Raw genomic sequence first — 21,523 nt, forward strand, 5'->3', positions numbered from 1 at the left:
AGGTCTTGGAATATATATATATATATATATACCAAGCTCTGAAAGAAAATGGATGACAGCCAAGAATATTATACTCAGCAAAATTAAGCTTCAGAATTGATGATAAAATAAAACCTTTCATGATAAAAAGTTAGAATAATTCACATCTAGAAAACCTGCATGACAAAACATATTCAATAAGATATGTTGTGAAGATGAAATGAAAATTTAAACTGAAAACCAGCAAAGGGAGGAACTACATTAAAAAATAATAAATTAATGGATAAATTAATTGAAATTAAAAACAAATAAATCAAATGACAGGGAATAAAAATCATATCTTAAATAATAACATTGAATATAAATGACCTAAACTCATCAACAGACTGGCAGATTGGATTAAAAAACAAGATCTAAAAATATACTTACTCTAAGAGACTCACCTCATAGGCAAAGACATCCACAGACTGAAGGTAAAAGGATAGGAAAAAAACATATCATTTACAAGGATCTCATAAGCAAGCAAGGGTTTCTATCCTCATATCAGATGTGAACTCCAAGCCAAAGTTAATCAGAAAGGACAATGAAGAACATTTCATACTGCTTAAGGGACTTCCACAACAATAACACATAACAATTGTAAATATTTATGCCCTCCAAAATGAAGCATCAACATACATCAAACAAACCCTTCACAACTTCAAGAATCAAATAGACCACTACACAATAATACCAGGTGACTTTAACATATCTCTGTTACCACAAAAACTAAATAAGCAGGCTATAGAACTAAGGATTGCTTTGACTATTCTCAGTCTCTTATTTTTCCAAATGAATTTCATGGTTGATTTTTCTAGTTCTATGAAAAATGTCAATAGGATTTTAATAGGAATTGCATCAAATCCGTATAACACTTTTGGTAATATGACCATTTTGACAATATTAATTCTGCCTATCCAAGAGCATGGGAGATATTTCCATCTTCTAAGGTCTTCAATTTCTTTCTTTAATGTCCTATAGAAGACACAGAGACAAAGCCACATTAATACAGTTATCTAGACAAAGGCACCAAAAACATGCATTAGAGAAAAGATGCCTATTCAATAAATGGTGCTGGGAAAACTGGAAATCCCATATGTAACAAAAGGAAATTAAACCTCTATCTCTCACCCTGCTTGAAAATCAACTCAAGGTGGATCAAAGACTTTGGCACTAGAACAGAGACCCTGTGCCTAGTAAAAGAAAAAGTAGGCCCAAGTCTTCATCTTGTTGGCTTAGTAACTGAATTCCTCAACAAGACTTCTAAAGCGCGAGAAGTAAAATCAAGAATCAACAAATGGTATGGAATCAAACTAAAAAGCTTCTTCACAGCATAGGAAACAAACAAGAAGGTGAAGAGAGAGCCTACTGAATGGGAGAAAATCTTTCCATCTACACCTCAGACAGAGCATTAATGTCCAGGATATATAAAGAACTCCAAAAACTTAACATCAAATAAACCAATCTATAAAAGGGCTAAGGAATTGAACAACACTTCACAGAAGAAGAAATATGAATGGTCAAGAAATATATGAAAAAATGTTCAACATCACTAGCAATTAAACAAATGCATAATAAAACTACACTGAAATTTCATCTCGTTCCAGTCAGAATGACAATTATCAAGAATACAAGTAACAGTAAATGTTGGCGAGGAAAAATACAGGAGGGAATGGTTTTGCTCATACATTGCTAGTGGGACTGAAAATTGGTGTAACCACTCTGGAAAGCAGTGTGGAGATTCCTCAGAAAAATTAGAATGGACCCACCATTTAACCCAGCTATCCCACTCCTCGGTATATAACCAAAATACTTAAAATCAGCATACTACAGCGACATCGTCACATTAATGTTCATAGTAATTCAATTCACAAGAGCTAAGCTATGAGACCAACCTAGAAGAATGGATAAAGAAAATGTGCTACATATATACAATGAAGTATTATTCAGCCTTGAAGAAGAATGAATTTATGGCATTTCCAGTAAATGGATGGACCTGGGAATATCATGCTAAGTGAAATAAGCCAATCCCAAAAAACCATAGACCAAATGTTCTCTCTGATATGCAGATGCTGACTCATAATAGGTGGGAGGGAGGAGGAGTGGAGGTTCACCAGATGGAATGGGGTGTGGGGGGAATGGAAGAGGGATGGGAAAGGGAAAGACAGTGGAATGAATCAGACATAACCTTCCTATGCTCGTGTTTGAATACACAACCAGCATAGCTCCACATCACAAGAATGGGAAGTTATATTCCATGTATGTATGACATGTCAAAATACATTCTACAGACATATAACTAAAAAGAACAAATGGAAAAACTTTTAAAAAGAGAATTCAAAGCATTCTACTGTACAGTTTCTCAATGTAGGATCATGTGGGATCTTTAGTCATCTTCATGTCCTTCGACTTTCTTCTTTATTAATTGGGCCCTCCAGTAGCAAATGAAAATAAGTCAACAGTAACAGTATTCCAAGATAATTATAGGATATGACATAATAAAATATAATTTCTATATACAAGTTTAATGTAATTTATAAATATAAACAAATTTGTATTTAGATGTATAATATTATAAATTTTTAATTTTATTTAGGTAATACGAAAATGTAAAATGATTTTTTGTATTGGCTTGTTATTAGACTCTATTTCTCATTTTTGTAAATGCTTAAATATCTTGGATATATTCTCACTAAGTACAAGGTAAGTTGAATTGGTCTTTTTATTTTAACACTAAGCAAATATGGTTCCATGATTTGGTTGTTCTTTTGTCAATCAGATAATTCTCAAATATTTTTGATGGGTGTTATTTGGAAAGTATGAACTGGCTATGGGAATAAATTTTAATTTAACCTCATAAAATTTATTCTTTATGTTTATATTCTCCCTCGGATATAAATGTTACTGGATTTACTTTCTACTTTTTATCCCATAAAGTTACAATAGCCAATGACAACTTGAGAACTTTAGGATATTGGAGATCTCATAAAAGAAAATATACAGACACCTGTCATTAAATCCGAGGCTCTGGGGTTTATCCTGCTATTTCATAAAGACAACACGAAATAGCTTTAAAAAACATTGTTATGTGGCATCTCTGTTCATCAGAATTATTGGTCTGTCATTTTCTTTTCCACCCTTGGCATCAGGATAATGTTGACCTTAAAAGAAGATTGGAAGTACTCCCACCTCTTCAATTTTAAGGAAAAGTTTGGGAAGGATTGACATTAATTGTTCTTTAACATGTGGTAGAAGTCACCAGTGATGCCATCTGGTTCTGGGCCTTTCTTTGTTGGTAATTTTCTTTGATGATTTGATCTCCTTACTCATTATTGATCTGTTCAGACTTCCTTTTTCTTCACAATTCAGTCTTAACAGGTTGTGTGTTTCCAACAAGTCATCCATTTCATAGGTTCCGCATGTGTGTGTGTATGTGCGTGTGTGTGTATCCAACGGTCCCCTACAGCCCTTCGTATTTCTTTGTCATCACTTGTAATGTCTCCTCTTTCTTCTCTAATTTCATTTTGAGTTGCTTTTTTTTTTTTTTTCTTAGTCTAGGTTAAAAACTTTTCAGTTTTGGTTTTATTCCAAAAATCATTTTCATTGATCATTTCTATTGTTTTTCTAGTGTCTATTTCTATAGTAATCTTCATTATTTTCTTCCTTGTGCTAAATTTAGGTTAAGATTGTTCTTTTTCTAGTCTCTTGAGTTGTAAATTTAGGTTGCGATTTTTCTTCCTTCTTAATGTAGGCATTTATCACTATAAATTTCCCTCAATAGTTTTTGCTGCATCCCACAGGTTTTATTATGTTGTTTTAAATTTCAATTGTCTTAGTTTGTTGTTGTTGTTGTTGTTTTATTTCTTCTTTGACCCATTTGTTGCTCAGGCATATTTACATCTATAAATTTTTAAGTCTTCCTGTTACTGACTTCTAGTTTCATATTAATATAGTTGAAAAAGACACTTTGTATACTTTCAGTCTTTAATTTGTACAAACTTATTTTGTAACCTAATGTGATCTATACTACTTAATATTCCATGTACATTTGAGAAGAATTCGTATTCTCCTATTATGGGATAGAATGTTTTGTTTGTTGGATGAACACACACACACACACACATGATGGAATATATACACAATGCAATATTATTTAGTTTGTTTTTAAAAGAAGGACTTCCTTTTATATGCAATTACATGCATGAACACAGAGGATATTCTGCTAAATAAAATAAACAAAACACACACAAAAAATACTGTATAATCTCACTTACGTGTGAAATTAAGTTCTCTTTCTTATTTAACACCAGTAATGAGGAAATTTTCCAGGTAAAAAGAAGGGAATCTTACACACCTATTAGTGCTTCTCACTAATATTTTATAAGATAAATTTTAAAACCTTAAATTAATTATTTATTTTTATTTTTATTTTTTGGATATAGTGAAATTTATTAATGGTGTGTGGAGGTAGGGCTTCCTAAACCCTCTCCTTCTTCAGGGGATCTGGGATGGAAATTGGGAGGAGGGTAGATTCCCAGTATGTTGAGGGGCTGAGTTAGGGGTAGGGATTCCCCAGCAGCTGAAGGCCTCTCTCTTCCTGTGTTCTTGCTGTAGTAGTCCACTCAGACCTTCACCATTATGTCTCATGGATGCAGATGGCACTGCATGAGTTGAGAAGAAGCAGCTGTCTGTCAAACCGGGAGGAGCAGAGAGCCTAATTATGATATTTGATAACTGGTTACTATAGTTGGAGCTGATAAACCTTTTATTAGCATTCTTCAAAAAACAAAAAAACTGCAATTCTCTTTTAAAAAGATACACTGATATGTTGTTATGATTATACAGTTGATTTATCCCTATCAACCTTTTTAGGCAGAAAAGATTTAAATGACAACAAAAAATGTTAAATTTTAATGCTTAGTAAAGTATGCAAATACTACTAGTTCTTAATTCTTCCTTTTTTATTACTAGCAGATCTGACTTTATTCTGGTATTTAGCCCCACACAAAAGTAAGCATATCCCCAATTCAGGAGTGCATCTTAAACATCTATCACTGTGGTGAATTAGGACTGGGGCTGTCTATTAATAGGTAGTTCTGTTTGAGGCTTCTGGGAGAAGTTCTTTTGTCTTAGAAGAAAGTGGGTAAGATTGTCTCTATACTTCTGAATGTTGTTTAATGTGATGCCTGGAATTGTGGTAATAGTTTGTGAGAAGAGGCAATCTGAGAAAGAAGGCCATTCAGTAAGAATTATAGAGGAGGAAGTCAGAAAGAGCCAGGATACTTACTGGTGTCATTGACCCTTGAGCACTTCTGGAGTGGATCAGATGTGCTGAAGGTAACTCAGTACACAGTAAGTAGGCTAAATGAACCTGTAGAAGGCAATCAATAATAATTCAGGGTTGGGGTCCAGACTAAGGTATTATCAATGGAAATAAAAAAGAAATAATGAGGAAGAGATATTTTGAATACAGAATGGGATAAAAAGAGGCATCAAATAAGATTTCAGGAGATTCATCTATATTTTCTGGAAGAACTGTGATTCCATAAAAACAAAAATATAAAGACAGACAAAAATATTGGAAGTTCCTTATAAATACCCATGTGAAGCAAACAATAGGCAAAAAGAAGAAAATAATAGGAGGAAAACAAGGGAACGAGATCACAATTGAACAGTAATTTAGATGAAATTGAGCACAAAAGAATCTACAATGAAAAGGAAGGGAAGGTGAGAGAAATTTTTAAAAGCAAGGACAAGAAATATTCAAACTCAAAAATAGAGATATCTTGTTTCAAAATAGTGGCATAGATTGGCATTTCTGATTTTTCTTGGACATCGCTCAAAAGCAATGAGAAAAAAGAAAAATAAAAGCACCAAAGCTATTTTTGGTAAAACTAGAAGACAGTTAAAACTCCAAACCAAAAACAGATGAAAGAACTTTCAAAAACAGTGAATATCAAACAGGCAAATGCTTACAAAGAAGGAAAAAAAAAAAATATGCTGCAGCTGTTCATCTCAGAAAGGGTCAGAACAAAAGTACATTTCATGAAACAGAGGGTCATATGCTAAGGTGCAAAATCTGTGCCCCTGGGCTGCAACCATAGAAGAAAGAATTATGTACTAACTGCAGGAATTCAGTTTGTTTCCAAGTAGTGGTACAGGAATCACATAAAAGGCCATTTTTGTTGAAGCAGGCATGCATTGTGGCAGTGGAACAGAGACGTTATCTCCTTAAAGAAACAGAACTCAAGCTACCAGCTATTTTGCCACAAAATTTTGATCCTTCATTACTCCCCCAAATTCCTGTGAATATCTGGAGGAATGGACCTGTTTCAATGACGAATAAGAAGGAAATATGTTCAGTATCCATATAAAGATATTAGAACCAGAAGCAAGACTAGGATAAGAGGGAAGAAAAGACGGGAACTGAAAAATCAACCAACAAATTTGAGATATTCCCTAGAGTAATGTTGCCAAGGAGCAAATATAACAATTATAACCACATAGTCAATATAAATAAGAAAATCTTCATGAAGCAATTCCTCTAGCCACACACACACACACACACACACACACACAATAAATAAATAAATAAAGTAAGGAGTAGAGGTCTGGCAACTCAGCGATGATTTACTGAGGGAATAGAAAGAGATAAAACAAAAACTGGGAGAAATGAGAGGGAAAGGGGGGAACACAAAATCAGTCACGGACCAAGACTAAGCTGGAAGAATTGCAAGGGAAAACAGGTACTGTTAAAAATACAATTATGAGAGGGATCCAAGATGATGGACTAGAGGAAGTTTGCATTCTTTGTCACTTTGTGACTCAGGATTAAAGCAGAGGAAATACTATTTCTCTGTGAGGCAGCTCTCACTGTCCACCAATCCCCTACTGTTTACCACCATCTGCCAGCATATTGCCCGCCTTTTGAATGCAGATCACTCTCTGACCACCGCCTATCATCTGCCATTTGCTTGTTTGCAGGCCTCTTGCCTGTCCATCACACACCTTTCACCTACCCATCACCCACTGCCCAACGTCCACCCACCAATCCCACACTGTTAGTCTACAGACTTCCCACAGACTGCAAGCAGATCACCCGCTGCCAGCTGTTGCCTGGAAGTCCATTTTCACAGTACCCGTGGGTTTGGTTACACGTAGCCAACACCATCTTGGGATACCAGCCAGGATCTGCAGGTTTACCACCACCACTGCTACCATCTCAGGTCATGGCTGCCTCAGCCTGGGGACACCAGCCAGGGCCTGGAGATATATTGGGGTACCTCCAGGTCCAGTTGCACCTGCGTTCTTTCTGCTAGATGTGCTGGAGGCCACCATCTGGCTGCCTTCTTGCAGAGTTGCTCCTTTGTGTGATCACATCCCTGGTGGTCTCTCTACAAGTCAAAAGGGTATTGATATCTTGGGACTGTAGCAAGGCAGAGCTTGGGGAAGCTGAAACCCAGGTCCATCAGATTGGGTTTGTGTGGGCCAGTCTGGCTCTAGCAAGACTGGAAAGCCAGAAAATGGGGGCAGTTCACCTGGGGGAGCACAGGTAGGAGAAAATGGAGAAAAACCAAGCTCTCTCCAGCTCAGAGTCCTGAAGTACACAGGGATGGAAGGGACCAGTTATCCAAACGGTCTGGTACCCACTGGATTGGAGCTAACATCAAACTTCAGACAACCCCACCCATCAGTGGAGAAGGAAAGCAGAAAATTTTTGAAAACAAATGGAAGCAATTGTTCAATTTTCCATTGAGACTTTCCGTCTGTCTTTTTTTTTCCCCCTCTCTCATACCTCTACCATCTTTGAATCCAAATATTATTCATGCATCAATTTATTGAGGAATGGAATGCCTGAATACTATATTACAGTTTTGTTGTGTATTCAATATTTTTACTTTTTAAAATATTTGTATATATTTTTCATTCAACTGTCTCCCTGAATTCTCTACCTCACTTCTTTCATACTGTCAACCTCTATTAATTCCGCCCTTGCTCTTACTATAAATTTTTACTTCTATCTTTTCTCCTCCCTCATAATCATCACATCTTACACTACTTCTTTTCCCTCATTGTCCATCATTTGAAACAGTAAATGCTGTTAGCAAACTCACTGTTTATAATATAGACAATAATTGAACACATTCATTTCTGTTTATTGCAACAAAGCTGCAGAAGTCTTAATAGAAGTCATTTGGTTTAAGGTGATAAATCATTTGTATTGAATGCTGTTAATAATGGTCTTCCCCTTTAAAGGTGAGGCACTGGAAGCCTTCAGGTACACTATAAGACTACAGGGTAGAAACTGTACTGCCTCAGATTCATAGTGCTAGATGAGAAGATACACAAACAACATGAAAAACAAGGGAACAAAGCACCTCAAACAAACCTAGATGTTCCAACAATAAAGCCATAGACAACACAGTAGAGTAGAAGTAGAAGAAATGTCAGAGGAGGACTTTAGAAAATGCATAGTTGGATTGATCTTTGAAATAAAGGATGATATCAGAGAGAAAATACAGCAAGTGAAAGATCACTTCAATAAAGAAGTAGAGATTATAAAAAGGAATTAAGTAGAAATCCTCAAAATGAAGGAAACAATAAACCAAATTAAAAATTCAATGAAAAGTATCACCAACAGACTAGACCACTTGGAAGACAGAACCTCAGACAATGAAGACAAAATATATACTCTTGAAAATAAGGTTAACCACACAAAGAAGATGGTAAGAAGCCATGAACAGAACTTCCAAAAATATGAGATAACATAAAAAGGTCAAATTTAAGATCTATTGGAATAGATGAAGGTGTGCAGATACAAACCAATGGAATGCACAATCTTTTCAATGACATATTATCAGAAAACTTCCTAAATCTGAAGAATGAAATGGAAAATAAACTATGACAAGCTTACAGGACCCCAAACATACAAAATTACAGCAAACCCCCACCAAGGCACATTATAATGAGAATAACTAACATACAGAAAAAGAATTCTAAAGCCTGCAAGAAAAAACAAAATCAAGTTATATATAGGTGGAAACCAATTTGGATTTCAGCTGATTTCTCAACCCAGACCCTCAATGCCAGGAGGTCCTGGAATAATATATATCAAGTTCTGAAAGAAAGAGGATGCCAAACAAGAATCTTACATCCAGCAAAACTAAGCTTCAGATTTGATGATAAAATAAAAACTCTCCATAATAAACAAAAGTTAGAAGAATTTACAAATAGAAAGCCTGCAATACAGAACATTCTCAGCAAAATATTCCATGAAGAGGAAATGAAAAACAATAATGAAAATCAGCAAAAGGAGGAAATACACTAAAGGAAAAGCCAATCAAAGGAGAAACCAAGTCAAGTTAAAAACCAAAAATAAACCAAAATTACCAGGAATACAAATCAATCTCAATAAAAATCCTAAATGTTAATGGCCTAAACTCATCAGTCAAAAGATAATAGACTGGCATACTGGATATTTTAAAAAGACCCAAGAATATGCTGCCTGCAAGAGATTCATCTCATAAGAAAAGACATCCACAGACTGATGGTGAAGGGATGGGATAAAACATACCACTCACTGCATAAACAAGCAAGGTTTTCCATCCTCATATCAGATAAAGTGGTCTTCAACCAAAGTTAGAAGTGCTAAAGAAGGACATTTCACACTACTTAATGGAATCATACATCAACAAGACAAAACAATTGTAAACACATATGTCCCAAACAATGGAGCATCTTCATACATCAAACAAACTCTTCACAATTTCAAGAATCAAAGAGACCACAACTCTATAATATTAGGTGACTTTAACATACCTCTCCCACCACTGGATAAATAATCCAAACAAAAACTAAACAAAGAAACTATAGAACAAAATAATAAAACCAATGATTTAGACTCAACGAACATATGTAAAATATTTCATCCATCATCATGTGAATGCACTTTCTTCTCAGTAGCACAAGGATCCATCTCTAAAATAGACTATATGTTTTGCCACAAAGCAACTCTTAGCAAATACAAAAAATAAAAATACTATCCTTCATTCTGTCAGATTGCAAGGGAATGAAACTAGAAATCAGCAATAAAATAAAAAATAGAAGAAATAGAAGCTACTCCAAAACCTGGAGACTAAATAGCATGGTATTGAAGAATGAATGGATAGCAGAAGAAATCAGGGAGGAAATTAAAAAAAATACTTGGAGGTAAATGAGAACACCAATGCAATATATTCAAATCTCTGGGACACTATGAAGGCAGTGCTAAGAGGAAAGTTCACTGCATTGAGCTCATACATTAAAAGAATAAAAAGTCAACAAATAAATTACCTAACATTACATATCAAAGTCCTAGAAAAAGAAAAACAAATCAACACCAAAAGTTGGTTCTTTGAAAAAAATAACTAAAATTGATAAACACTTAGTTTACACAAAGAGAAAGAGAGAGAAAACTCAAATTACTAAAATTCATGATGAAAAAGGATAGCATATGGACACTAATGAAATATAGAAGACAACTAGAAACTATTTTGAAAATATATACTCAAATAAAATAGAAAATCTTAAGGATAACAACAAATTTCTAGAGACATATGATCCACTCAAACTGAATCAGGAGGATATACACAATTTAAACAGAACAATTTCAAGCAATGAAATAGAAGACACCATCAAAAGCCTACCAACCAAGAAAAGCCCAGGACCAGATAGATTCTCAGCTCAGTTCTAAAAGACCTTCAAAGAAGAATTAACATCAATACTCCTCAAATTATTCCATGAAATAGAAAAGTAGAGAATCCTTCCAAACTCATTCTATGAGGCTAGTATCACCCTGATACCAGAACCAGCAAAGATACATCAAGGGAAGAAAATTTCAGACTAATATCCCTGATGAACATGGATGCAAAAATTCTCAAAAAAATCTGGCAAATTGCAAACAAAAGCCTATTTAAAATATAGTACACCACAATCAAGTGGGGTTCATCCCTGGGGTGTAGGGTGGTTCAACATACAGAAATCAATAAATGTAATACATCACATCGATAGACTTAAAGACAAGAATCATATGATTATCTCAATAGATGAAGAAAAGCATCTGACAAAATTCAGCACCTCTTCATGTTCAAAACAATTGAAAACTACTAATTGTAGGAATATACCTCAACATTGTAAAAGCTATCTATGCTAACCCAAGGCCAACATCATTGTAAATGGAGAAGAACTGAAAGTATTCCCTCTAAAAACTGGAACAAGACAGGGATGCCCTCTTTCACCACTTCTATTCGACATGGTCATTGAAACTCTAGTCAGAGTAATCACTAAAGAAATTAAAGGGATATAAATTGGAAAAGAAGAACTCAAACTATCACTGTTTGCTGATGACATGATTCTATATTTATAAGATCAAAAAAATTCCACCAGAAAACTTCTAGAACTCATAAATGAATTCAGCAAAGTAGCAGGATATAAAATGAATACAACAAATCAAACACATTCCTATACATTAGCAATGAATTCACTGCAATAGAAATTAGGAAAACTACCCCATTCACAATAGTTTCAAAAAAAAAAAAAATACTTGGAAATCAACCTAACAAAAGGAATGAAAGACCTCTACAATGAAAACTACAGAACACTAAAGAAAGAAATTGAAGAAGACTTTAGAAGATGGAAAGATCTCCCATGTTCTTGGATAAGCAGAATTAATATTGTCAAAATGGTCATACTACCAAAAGTGTTATACAGTTTTAATGCAATTCCTATTAAAATTCCAATGACATTCTTTATAGAACTAGAAAAAGCAATCATGAAATTCATTTTGGAAAAATGAGAGACCCAGAATAGCCAAAGCATATGTAATGTAACAGGATGTCTATTTGGAACTACATTTTAAATTTTCTAAAAAAAAAAAAGGTATGCGTCATTTTTAGGGAGTCAACACTATGAAATAATCTAGTTAACTTTGTGGATTTGAAATAATCTAGTTATGCAGGCATGATTATCTGGGAGCACATGAGGAACTTATTTATTGGTTGCTGAAGTCTGAACAAAAATAATAACTGATAATAATGAAAATAATAACAACCAAATTTATTAGATAACCTAGATGAAAGGAACAAGTTCCTAGAAAGACACAAACTACCACAACTGACTTTAGAGGAAATAGAAAATCTTAATAGACCTAAAATATTAAAAAGATTGAATTTTTAATAAACTCTTTACACAAAGAGAAGTCCAGGCACTGGTAAGTTCCACTAAATATTTCAAGAAGCATTAATATAAGTCCTTCACAAACTCTTTAAAAAAAAAAAGAGGAAGGAATACTTCCCCACTCATTTCATGCAACCAATATTACTGTGATACCAATACCAGGCAAAGATATCAGAAAAAATTAGAGATAATATACTTTATGAATGTGGACACAAAAGCTCTCAGCAAAACACTAGTATACTAGTTTTCCATGCCTGTTTTAACAAATTACCCAAAATTCAGTGGTGATTTATCTCAGTGAAAATCTATTCTCTCAGATTTCTGGGGTCAGAAATCCAAAATCAGTTTCCTTGTGTCAGGAGCTCTGCTGGGATGAAAAGGAAGAGTTGATCTGCCAGATATCAGAGCAGCTGATTAAAGTAATTAGCCAAAAGTGAAAGAGTTAAGTCTTTATTCTCTTTCTGTGATGGTAAAAACAAAAATCTAAAATCAGAGGAAGCACAAACTTCCCCTATTCCATTTACCCTCATGGACCTGTGCACCTGTTAAGGATCAGGTGGAGAACATGCAGGTGGCGGTTCATACTGTTGGGGAGACCCAAACAAATGAAGGAAGGGCTAGGAATGGAAAGTCAGAATGGGAAGTGTCTTGAAGATTTCCCATGTTCTTCTCTCCACTATAAGCAAACTTTTGCAAGGACACCTGAAGAAGATTTCTGCCCAAGGATTCAGGTAAAGAGACCTAGGAACCAAAGTGCCAGGGCCAGAAACACAAATATCCAAAGAGCACAATGGGCCAGAGGGGCCTGAGTCTTTCATTACAATTCCTTTCAAAGACTGCAATGAACTGACTGGGCAGATGCATGGAATGGGAAGGTCAGCATTCCCCCAAAAGTTCTGCCAGGCAAGGTCTTTGTACTACCCATGCTCAGGCCTGAAATACCACAGATAGCTCTCTAATCGGAAGCTAGTGTTACATTGGTATAAAAATCAAGATATAAAAACGTACTTTCCTTTTGGAAACTCTAGGGGAGACTACATTCCTCGCTTCTTCAGCTTCTGGTAGCAGCCAGCGTTTGTTTGCTTGAAAGAAAAAAAAAAAAAAAAAAAGAGGGGAACCTCTCATAGTTATCTCCAATCTTAGCACCTGAACACAGGAAACAAAATAAAGCAAAATCTGTTGCCCAAACAATGTGAAGGATGACCCGGTAATAGGGAAACTACATTATTATTTTTCAAATATCAGTAATTTCCTGTTAAAATTTCTTTATTAATTTCTATTTTATTTTTCATTGGACATTAACGAGGCATAGTAAAATTCTCCATTTTCCTCATTTCCCGGACTTTCTAACATATTTCAGATCAATTTTATTCATACTTGTTAGTTATTTCTCTTATGTGTGATGATATGGATGCCAGAATTGAAATGGCTGTGTTTCAAGAGTTCATTTTTTTGTCAGTCCTTGGAAACTCAAACACATTTTTCTAGTATAATAATATAAATGTTAGTAAAAGGAAATGCCAATTACTCTAGTGTGAAAATAAAGAATATGCGATGGTTGAATGCATGAAAATTGAAGAGTGTTTGCATTTTATTCACCATATGTCATATTTAATAATTTTTATATCTGTTCTCTGTGAAATCTAAAGGTTCTTTAAAACTGGCACTGTGTTTTTTTCAAATTTATACAACCCACCACAATACTTAGTAAATGTGTTTTGCTAAGAATAAGCCCTCAGTAAATGTTTGTTGGCCAAAGAGATGGATGAATATGTTGCAAACAACAAAGTGAAAAACAGAACAGGGTCCTTTTGTGTTCTGTCCTTCCTTCCTTCTAAAATGTAGAAGAAATAAATCTTTGAAAAAGGAAAATTTGAATACTATTCTAATTTCTCTTTTGCATCTCAAGTCTATTAGGTAAGAGAATAATATGATTTCATAGGTAAGAAGGTTCTGTTCATGGTGCAGGTGATCAAACACTTGTAAATAAAAGGGGGATGTAAAAAATGAGACTACATATCAACATAACCCTGTAAAACAAAACAAAACAAAAAAAAGTACCCAGAGTAAAGTACCAAATTTATCTCATTTGCAAACCCTTAAGATGCTTAAAACCCTTGGGGGTGTAAAACTCAATAAACAAATTCTTTAGTCTTTGGGAATCTGACTAGTGGTCAAATTACATTCTCACCCTTTTAATTTGTAGACTTCATACATTTCAACTTTAAATGGGTCTCTTGCAATTTCCTCTCATTCACCCCTGGGAGCATTGTAAATGAATCCTGGAAAGCAATTTGGCAATATGCATCAGAATTCTTAAGACTGCTCTTAAGACTATTTTGTAATCCAGGTTTCTTCAGGCGCTACAAATGAAGTAATAGAAATGACAATCATTCAAAATGGCTTTCCCATTCATGCAGAAGCCCACCCTTCTCTCAAGTGGCTCTCAAATCTTTCATGGAATCTTCAAGGGTCACCAATATTACTCCAATACAGCCCCATTCTATCAGCGGTGCTGCTGGTTTTCTTGGACTCTCCCCAGCCCCATTCCCATTCCAGGTATCATGGACTCAGGCTTCTCTCTGCCCAGAACAGTCACGAACAAATCCAGTAGAATCCTGTTAGCCTAAAGCAGTGCTAACCCTCTGCTTTCTGTGCTTTTTCTCACTCAGAGACCTAAGCATTGTTGCTTCTGTCCTTACCCTTCTAACTCTCCCCCATGATATCGGCTCCTCCATGTCCCATCCACAGCTGTTGTACCCACAGGTCCCAGATGCCAGCCCATATAGCCTGGCAGAGGAGTGGCTCTGTACTTTCCTCTCTACCATCTCATTTTGCCCAAATACTCAAAATTCCCCTCTGTATTCGTTTCCTACTACTATTATAACAAAATACCACAAATACAGTAGTTTAAAACAATCCAAATTTATTGTCTTTCAGTTCTAAAGGTCAGAAATATAAAATTGGTTTCACTGGGGCTCAAATCAAACCTCTGCAGGCCTGCATTTCTTCAAGAGGCTCTAGGAAGAGTTGTTTTCTTGCCTTTTCCAGAGTCTAGAGGCTGCGTGCATTCCTTGGTTCCTGGTTCCTTCCTCTGTCTACAAAGTCAGCAATATACCATCTTCTCTTTCTTCTGACTTCTCTTTTTACATCTTCTCCCTCTAACCCAAAAAAACCTTTTTCCCTCTTTTAAGAAACCTTGTAATTAATCACACTGGCCCCATCTGGATAATCCAGGATCATCGCTTTATCTCAATTCCCCTAACTAAATTGCCTCTGAAGAGGCTCTCTTACCATTTAAGTAATCTATTCACAGGTTCTGGGGATCAGAATTTGGCCATGGTAGGGCATTATACAGCCTACTGCATTGTCCTTTGGTAACACCCAAATGCCTCATGAAAACAAAGATAATTGAGTACTTCAAGACCCACCACCGTTTTTGTCAAACATTTACCAACATGATTAAGTCAAGCTAATGCTAATAGTAACCTAACCAGTTATGTATAAGTCCTCAAGGTCTTTGAGTCTGCCAAGATGACTGTACTTCAAAATTTAACTAAGATTTCCCCAAACTCTTGTATTACCTGTAGTCAGATATCCATTGTCCCTCCCATTCTCTCTTGCATTTCTCCTCTTCATTGCTAGTTGCACTTTCTTGCTCTTGCCACATTCAATTTCCTATTTTATATCTGATAGCATGTGCATTCCATCTCCTTTTAACACTCTCTCCCACATGCTAGACATGGCCCTGAGAACTGCACTCCCATAAACCAGACCCTGACCCAGACTTCAGCTGGAGCCTGAAGACTGGAAGGTACAGAAGGAGTCTGCAATACAGCATGGTACAGTGCAACAAATATCCCAGAATGTTCTCATTTCCCTTTTTACCCAAAGAGCCTTTATAGGTCTTATGCTTTCTTTAAAAAAAAAAAAAAAAACTATTATATTCTTGCAAAATATGATATGTTGCCCCTGCTTATAAACTAACTCTTTTTTACCAATACACAAATACTTTAATAACTTTATTTATTGGACCCTTATTATATTCTATTCACTGTGCTGAGTGATTTTTATGCATTGTCACTTAGTCCTCAAAACAACTTTATGATGTGGTCATTTTATTATCATATCTATGAGACAGATGAAAAAATTCAACTCATTTGAGGATAAGTAATTTTCCCAAGGTCAGTCAACTAAAAATTGGCAAAAGGAAGATCTGAACACACAGACCACTGAGCACAATGCATGCGTAGGAGACGCTGTGTTCCCTGTAGAACCTTTCAGTCCCACGCAAAGATCTCTTGCACCCTGCCCACACAAGCATCTAGTGGCAGTCAGAGAAAGAGACAGTGCATTAACGGGCACTCTGGTATTTCTGGCTTCCTTACAAGGTCATAGACTCCTATACTCTTGAAAGGAGCAATGCTATGCAATCCCATTCCCATGCACAGCAAGAGCTGTGTAAGTGAGATGAGATGCTGGGAAGCTATGTGACATTGCCTGTAGAGAACTCACCTGTCTTTGGAGCCTCCTTTTCCTCCACATGGACCCCTCCAGGAATAAAGCTGGCCCCTGTGACTTGACCCTGTGTGACTTGGGGTTAGCAGCTGCCTTCTGTTCAAAGCAACATCTAAGGATAAAAATCTGATCAGATGACCCACCCTCCTCATCTTGTCTACATTCCTGCATCTCTACTTATAATTGCAACACTTCCTTCCTGCCCTTTTCCAGTCTTAGGGTGGCTGGTGTGCAATGAACTTTTAGGAAGTCATTTAGGACGGTGCCTGATGCTATCAGCATTAGCTCCCCTTTTGGTCTCACCTCTACATCCTCACTATTTCCATACTTTCTCTACCATCTTTCCCAAGGACCCCATCGTCTCCAAGAGAACATCCCTTGCTAGTTCCTATCTATTCTGATTCTGCCAGATACCTCTGTGTGTTCCTCTCCAAGTCAAGTTTGACTTAGATTACTAATCATTCAGGACTGATTCTCCCTGCCTAGGAGTTTAGAACACAACTTCGAGAGTTCAAGACTGTATGCCCCAGTCTCATCCTGATCACTTTCCATCTGAGGGACTTTGGATAGGAGTTAAACATTTTCAAGCAAGATTCAGTTTTCTTATCTGCACTTCAGGAGATGTTGAACGGTTTAGTTTCTTGTAATGATGAAATGAGAAATCACAAGTTCCCAATGAAGAAAAACTGTGAATATGATTAGATCCTTCAGAAAACGGCCATTCTCCCTTAGTATCATAAAGTGGCATTTTTAACTCAGCACATTGCAAGGTCTTGTCCAGAATTCTTCTTTTTTCAGGGTTAAGCAGAACTTTCCCTGAATTTGGAAGCCTTCAATCCAGTTGTTCAAAGGCCAGTTCCATAGCTTTCTGCCCATAAATTTCATCTTCCCTTCTCTTCTCTTGCTGGCCAAAGACAGTCCTTCCACCTAGAATTGGATTGCAACTCCCTGTGGTATAATCGAGGAAATTGGTTCAGTAATTCTCCCCTCATTTGTATTATTAATGTTACCCTCTCCATTGGATTGTTTCCATCAACATGCAAAGATAGTATTATTCCCTAACTCAAAAAAAAAAAAAAAAATAAGAGAATCAAGGAGGAGGGAGCAGGGATGAGAAAGGAGAGGGACAGCAGAAGAGAACTAACAAAATTGTGCTTTGTGCTTGTATGAATATATTGTGATTAATTCCACTTTTATGTGTAACTCTAATGCACCAATTTTAAAAATTGGTAGAAGAAAGACCAGTAGAGTCAAGGAAGGGGATCAGACAGAGGGAGGGAAAAAGTACAAGGGATTGAAATGAAGCAAAATATGTTATATGCATTTATGAATATGTCAAAATGAATCCCACAATTGTGTAAAACCATAACATACTAATAAAAATTAAAATTAAAAAATTTCTTACCCTACTTTAAACTATCCCTTTCCTTTTAAATTTTTTCTTTAAACCAAAACTCATTGGTTGTCTATACTTAGGAGCTCCACATTCCCTCCTCCCACTCCCTCTTTAATCCACTCCAATCAAGTTTTTACCACCAACAAGCTAATGGAGCCACTGTTCTTAAGATCACCAGTGATGCTACTTTCCTAAATGCAACAATGTATGATAATGTATCCTTTATCTCATGAAAATCAGAACATTTGATATAATTTTGCCTCCTTCCAACACTTTTATTCAGTTTTATTTTAGACTACAATACTGGTTTTCTTTCTGATTTTCATTTTGTCTCCCATCTCTTTTGCTGTCTTCTGATTTCCTTAAAAATCCACATAGTTGTGATCCCTGGGGTTCAATAGACTTCTTATCTCCTTCCTCAATATTATCAGCTGATCTTTAGTTTTTCTAATAGTTCTCTCAATCTCAAGTATGATTTTGAATAGCATCTACATGCTGATGCCTCCAAAGTTATATCTATAGTTCAGACTCCTCCAGTGAACTCCATGTCAAAATAGTCAATAGGCCACCTTTATATCCCTTCAGATGCCTACTAGGTGACCCACACATAACATGTATAAAACTTATTTCCTAATTATGCTTCCCAAATGTGGATCTCTTTTCTTTTCCATCCAATAGCAATCCCTCCTATCAATGGTCAGGCCAAAGATACTAGTACCACCCATCCCTCTTTCTCTCATACCTTTCAATTGGTTCATCAGAAAATCCTATTAGCCATACTTGAAAATAAATACTCGAAGGTAAGTGTGAATATTTTTCATTACTTTCAATGTATTTGCAGTGTCCATAGAAGTACCAGACACACAGCAGCCATGCAATAAAGTTTGATGAAAAATAAATGAAAGCAAAAAAATGACAGTTCCCTGCCTTCTGTTATTTCCTTGGACAAAGCTGAGACCCATAAGACCTTTATGTGCAATAATCTGACCCACAAGTTGCTCTTTATTCTCAGCTTTTGCCATTAGCCAACGTGTTTCCCCTTCAATCATAGTGACTTCCTTCAAGTTTCTCAATTTATCATGCTGTTTCATTTCTTGGCACCTTCTGCAATGTTGTTTTCTCAGCCTATAACGTTCTTATATTTTAGCAGTCTTGCAAAGTCATCTCAGCCAATGAAAGTATCATTATAGCCTAAATGCTTCTCCCCTGTGCTTTCCTACCTCAGCATTCATGCCTCCATCACAGAAAAAAACATGCTGTACTGTGGTATGCCCATTCCCTACCAGAATGCTATGCTCTCTGTCTTGGTCATCTTGGTTTGGTATTTTTAATGGGTAGCACAGAACCTAGCTGGGGAATGCAATAAAGTGAGTGAATAAATGAATGAATGGACTGCTCCATGTACTGAATTTATTCATAGTGTCATAAAACAAGAAGTACTACAGGCATATTCCTTCACTACAAATATGAATGAATTCTTTGGCAGCAACAAACACTTCACACTCATCTTTAAAGGAAGGATGACTCTGAATATTTGCTCTGAGAAGAGTTTATTTTATTCCTCCAAATCAGTCCAAAGACAAAGACCAAATAATACTTCCTGGCATAGTCATTCTTTCCTAGGACTAAAGAAAAATATCATGAGTATATTTTAATTTCACTGAAAAAATTATCAAACTTCTATCTGCCATACATTTAACTAGATTCAGAATCTTCCAATTTTACCAACCCCATTTCTCTTTCTCTCCCTACCCACTCAAAGTTGAGTTAACTGTCAGAATGAACAAAAACTGTGCTTTAACAACAAAAATAATAAAAAATGCTCTACCATCATTAGGTTACAATTATATAAGAAATTATGTATAGTAGAGACTGGAAAAGTAATATAAAATGCAGATAATCAATGTTTACTGAGCACATGCTACAACCAGTGTGTTGTTCTCAATGAGAAAGTTACAAAGAAAAAGCCGACTCTATCCCGAAGCAGTCCACGGTTTTGGACATCATCCAAATTGCTATAATCTCATTTGAAAAGTAATGATTGATGGTGCCTCTTGCTCTGTTCCCAAGAGACAAATTTTTCAGGTGTCAGTGACGCACTAGGATTCTCTATGGAGAATGGCAACTAAATTATTAGTAAGAACTAAGATTATTTTGGGGGTGGAGAGAAGAAAGGGGTTTGGGTATGTAAAAAGCACAAAGTGACCCCCTCACCTGCTTGAAACTCAGAAACAGCAAAGTCCTACTGAAAGAGCCAGTGTGTAAGGACAAGTCGCCCACTTGGACTGTAGTGCTGGCCTTCTGCAGGCACTGCATTGATATCTGCTCACACCTATCCTTCCCCTACATGCCTGAAGCATCTTCTCCCAGAACCAGTTCCAGGAAGGGCTCAGTCATCAGCTACTTCGCTAAGTATCCAGTGCCCTTCTCCTAGGACTCAACACCAAAGGCTTATTCTGTCCCTTTCAGAACTTTTACTCCCTCCGAAAAAGTAAGGCTATTCACTACCTTCCATTCCTCCTGGAAATTTTCTACTTCCAGATACAGACTTTCAAAAGTGATGAAAGGAAGGATATGTTAGCATGTTTTAAAATCTATTTTTTAAAAAATGTGCATGTAGGCAAGAGATTTAAACAATGTCATTGCCATCAGGGTTCTTTCTCTCCTCTTGTACATCTTGGACCTGCTTTCTTCAGTGTGAACATCAGTTTCCCAGTCCTTCAGTATAGGACCACTCCCCCGCATGCCAACCCTGGCGACCCCCTCATGAGTCCTCAATTTTACAGGTTCCTCAACACCCAAAAATTCAGCAAGAGGAAGATCTTTTCTTTCCATGAGTCTCTGGAAAGGGCTCCAATAGGCTCTGCTTGGTCATATTTCTGTTCCTAGAGCACAACTGTATTCAGGAAGATGGGGACACACACCCACTGCTAGCCAGATGAGACAGGTAACAATTCCTAAAAGGGAAAGACAAGAAGTTTAAATTTGTTGGCAGACAAGATATTTACATTTTTTTTTTTCTAAAAGGTAAATAGGTATGCACTACCCTCAGCATTCCCTATAAGGGAATACTAAGGTTGACTACCAACAACAATAATATTGTTGATAGAGCAGAGATTTCAGTTAAGTCATCGGGAAAGCTGACTTTTTAAAATGTTGAGTTTAAAGTGCCTGTAGGACATTCGAATGAGGTAATCTCCTGGAGGGGGGAGCCCAGGAGAATGACGTATAAAATATAAAATTCATTTGTGTTGTGTACATTAGGCAACCCACTGCGATTCTTCAATGTGGAAATTCTTTAGCAAAAAAAAAAACACACACAATAATCCATTTGGCTTATTTTTCAATACATCCAGACAATATCAAGCACCCTAGAAA

Source organism: Sciurus vulgaris (assembly GCF_902686455.1).
Source record: "Sciurus vulgaris genome assembly, chromosome: 5".
NCBI classification, from domain to species: Eukaryota; Metazoa; Chordata; class Mammalia; order Rodentia; family Sciuridae; genus Sciurus; species Sciurus vulgaris.